At 36.5% G+C, this 4,622-nt stretch overlaps 1 long non-coding RNA gene across 1 annotated transcript in view; it reads right to left on the bottom strand.

The window, feature by feature from the left end:
- The window catches only part of LOC112471519, a 13,682-nt gene that overhangs the window by 4,841 nt on the left and 4,219 nt on the right, over nt 1–4,622 (bottom strand). The gene's annotated exons all lie outside the window — the stretch shown is intronic.

The following is a 4,622-nucleotide window of genomic DNA, read 5'->3' as shown; positions in this document are numbered from 1 at the left end:
CAGACAGCTCAAAAACAAAGAAATATATTATTCCTATATTGTGAGCATAGGAAACCATAGGAAAAAAAAATTCGTAAAGTTTCTGGGGCATAAAGTTGCCCACAAGGTGATCAATATTTACATCCTAATTCATGCCAGTAGAAGTTTTTATAAGTCATATATGAGACATATATATGTATATATATGTGTGTGCGTATGTGTGTATATGTGTGTGTGTGTGTATATATATATATGTGTGTGTATATATATGTGTATGTGTATCTATATCTATATCTATATCTATATCTATATCTATATCACATTTTGTGTATCCATTTATCTGTCAATTGACGCTTAGGTTGCTTCCACCTTTGGGCTATTGTGAATAATGCTACTATGAACACAGGTGTACAAATATCATCCCAGAAGTAGAATAGCTGGGTCATTTGGTAGGTCTATCTTTAACTTTGTGAGGAACTACTATACCTTTTTCCATAGGAGCTGCACCATTTTACATTCTCATCAACAGTTCACAAGGGTTTCAACATCTCCACAATCTCATCAACACTTGTTATTTTCTCTTGTTTTAACGGTAGCCATGCTAATGGGTATGATCATGTAAGGTGTAAAAAGATATATGCCACTGTCTTTTATTCTAGGATTGTGTCTTTTCTTACTTTTTTTAAAAGTTAAAATCTCCTTTCTTTCATCAAATGATGGCAATCATACATGTCTTTTTAAAATATCCTTATATGGAAAAATTAAAAGTTGGCATTGCTATGTCAATTCCTGCAATTAAAAGAAAATGTTTAGGTCATGTGATCCAAGTCTAGAAATCTATTGGGCAAGAAAGAGCAGTAAATGCACTAACACTTGCTTGGGGTAAGAAGAGAATGTGTTTAAAAGACAAAAAGAAAGAAAATAAATGGATTCTACCATAGATGCAATAGGAATAGAATAACAGATCGCCTAGTTCAAAACCAATCTCATTAACTCTAATCTAAAAGGGACAGTAGATGGGCATCAGAGACCGCAGAGTAGCACCCTGCCTCATCCCCACCCCACACTTCCGGCTGTATTTAGAAATGCTACACTACATGGAGGCCATCTGATAGCAAAAAGTCTAGAAAAAAATCATCTAATGCACACTGTTCAGCTTTTCAAGATTTCAGATGTTGTAGAGCTATTGTAGAGCTAAAACCATTCAAGTTTCTATACCTTGTTCATAATTCTTAGCACCAGGAGTTCGTGGTGCTAAATTCATATGGCAGAATTTGCAAGGGATTGTATCACAGCGTTGCTCAGAATATCCAACCCAAGTAATATAAATGAGATGAAGCCATATATTAGTGACTGGCTTTTTAACCAATAAGAATGCGAAGAGATGAGTTGCCGTGTCCTTTTAAAAGTTGTTATCTTGAAGGCCATAAACATATTTTAGTGCTTTTTGGAACAAATTCTCTTGAATGACTCCCCAGGGCAGTAAATCTCTATGCATTCAGAATGGATGTGATGTTTGGAAATAACCAAAAGTGATTCAGAACCACATCTGGTGAAGATGACTGGAATCACACAGGGCAATGCTAGTGTCATCAAAAAGAGGAGATATAACTACAAAACAATAAAGCTAATTTGTAAACCTATCTGAAGGCAATTCCAAAAGAGGGATTCCAGAAACATTTTGAGCAATGGAAGCATTATCGGTAAAAGTGTGTAGGTACCCAATTTGACTCTCTGGAGAAAAACCTACAAATTTAAACTCTGGTATGCATATCTGAGGAAAAGCAAAACAAAACAAAAACATTGCTTTCCAAGGATACCACATAACTCACTGCCTTGGAATGCCAAACACAAACTGGTAACCCAGAGGCCATATCTTGGCCCACACTTTGGTTTTCTTTGCCTCGCATAATATTTTCTTAAAATACTCTGAGTATTTAAATTGGGAGATCTAAATTTCTTTAAAATCTCAATATCTGACTAATCATGAAAAATCAACCTAATTATGCTGTCATTATCAGGCATGCTCTGGAGCCAGAATGTCTGAGTCTGAATCCCAGCTCTGCTGCTTCCTTTTTGACCTTGAAGTTAACCTCAGCACCTTAGGACTCAAAGTAACTCAAGATATTTTGCTCATCTGAAAAATAGGGATAGTAATAGCACCTCCAGCCCTGGGTTATTGTGAGCTTAAAATGAAATAATCTCCTTGCCTCAACAAATAGAAACTATTATCTGGGAACATTGCACCCTCTCTTCTGTAGGAGCTGAGCAGTGGCTGCCCTGTTTATACAGGGTAAACATGCTCCGGCTTGACACAGTTCCCATCTGGGCCACTTCATCCAATTATGTGACCTGCCTGGCCCCTATGGTCATTTTCAGTCTGCAAACCCTGCCTTAAAATTATAGATCCAGCCAAACAGCCACATTTTAAAGTAAAGAAAGAATCAACTCCAAATCACAAAGTTAGTCAACAGTAGTGCTCACCGGCTCTCTGCCCATCTAGGGCCACTTTCAGTGCTCTTATATTGTCCACACAATCTTTGCCCACAGCAAAAGTTCTCACCTAGTATTCCAGTGAATTATAGCAGGGCCACAAAAACACTTACAAGGCACAGACTTGCAGAGAGAATGGAATTTCTTTCCTTCATCTATAACAGATATTCTTCCCAGAAGAGCAGGAATAACTTAGACTTGCCAATGAAAAATATTTGTATCTCTTCCAACCTAAATTGTCTTCTTTCTATTTAAAGCTTTAGTCTGTTGAAAATTAATTGAACTCCTTATCAGGACTGTTTAAGCAGTCTTGTTGGTATGACTTTATCTCTCTGATTTTTTTTTAAATCCACAGTTTATTATAAGCACAATTAACAGTGTCATTCTCAGATAAAATCCTTAAATTAACCTGATGATGGATTTTTTGAGACAGCAATGTAACTTATCTACACTTCCCAAAAATTGGGAAAATTGTAAAATTGTAAAATTGTCCATTAACTCAATTTTCATATTCTGTGAAAAGTCTGTGACTAACTTTTCCATTCTTGTCCTAATCCATTTTTCACAGAGCAGTGTACGATCAGTTCTGAGTTTTGACAAATGCATAGTCGCATAGTCACCCCACAATCAATCAAGATGTGAAATGGTTCCATCACTCCCCCGCAATTCTCTAGGCCCATTTGTAGTCAACCCCTCATTCCACACCTGGACCTTGGCAATCATTAATCTGTTTTCTGTACCTACAGTTTTGCCTTTTCCAGAAAATCACATAACTCAGGGAAGATAGTCTTAGAAGTTGGGCTTTTTTTTTATTTAGCATAATGCATTTGAGATTAACCATGTTGTGTGTTTCAGTAGTTCACTCCTTGTTATTTCTAAATCCATTGTATAGATGTACCGTAGTTGAATATTCTGTTAACCAGTTAAAGGACATTTGAATTGTTTTTAGTTTTTAGTAATTATGAATGAAGCTGCTCTAAACAACTGTATTCAGGTTCTCCACCTGGGAGGCACAGGTAGGTCTCAGTTTTCTCTTTTTTGGCGGTCAGTTACCCCTCATCCATTAACATTTTATTCTCAAAAAAATTTTTTTTTGTAGAACTGAGTTTTTTAAAAATTTTAATTAGTTTCAAGTATACAGTACTTTGGTTAGACGTCTATATAGTTTGTAAAACGATCCCCCCAATTGCTCTCTCCCTTCCCTGACCCTCCACCTAGCCAACTTGTTCATTCTAATTGCATTCCCTATGCTGTGCTCCCCATCCCTGTGTCCATCCATCAGCTACTAATTTGTACTTCTTTAACCCTTCACCCCATTCTCCCAGTCCCCCAAACCCCTCCTCTCTGTCCACCAAATTGTCCACTATATTTGTGAATCTATTTTTGATTAGTTTGTTCTTTTTATTCCTTAGATTCTGCATATAAATGAATTCATATAGTGTTTATCTTTCTCAGTACGACTTACATACCTTCTAGGTCCATCAAAGCAATATGTTTTTCCATCTCCTTCCTTTTACTCTGTGTCTTTTAATCTGAAGTGAGTCTCTTATAGGCAACATGAGGGGTCTCGTTTTCCTTTCCATTCATCCACTCTTTTAGGTGGAGCACTTAATTCTTTTCCATTTAAGGTACTTATTGATAGAAATGTAGTTGTTACCAGTCTTTATTCCTGTTTTTGATACATGTTTTTTCTCCTTAAAGAAGTCCCTCCAACATTTCCTGTAATACAGGCTTGGTGGTGATAAATTTCTTCATCTTATTTTTGTCTGAAAAGCTCTTTATCTGTCCTTCAACTCTAAATAATAGCTTCGCTGGATAAATTATTCTTGGTTGTAGATCCTGGGTCTTCATCCTGTTGAATATTTTTTGCCAAGCCCTTCTGCCCTGCATAGTTTCTTTTGAGAAATCATCTTCCAGTCTTATGGGTGCTTCCTTGTAAGTAACTAACTGCTTTTCTCTTGCTGCTTTTAAGATTCTCTCTTTGTATTTAACCTTTGGCATTTTAAATATGATGTGTCTTGGTGTGGGCCTCTTTGGATCCCTGATTTTTGGAATTCTCTGAGCTTTCTGGGGTTTTATGTCTATTTCCTTGACCAGGTTAGAGAAGTTTTCTATCATTATTTCTTCAAACAGCTTTTCAACATCTTGAT

This window comes from Pteropus alecto, unplaced genomic scaffold, assembly GCF_000325575.1.
Source record: "Pteropus alecto unplaced genomic scaffold, ASM32557v1 scaffold57, whole genome shotgun sequence".
Taxonomy (NCBI): Eukaryota; Metazoa; Chordata; class Mammalia; order Chiroptera; family Pteropodidae; genus Pteropus; species Pteropus alecto.
This window is presented reverse-complemented; position numbering and strand designations above follow the sequence as displayed.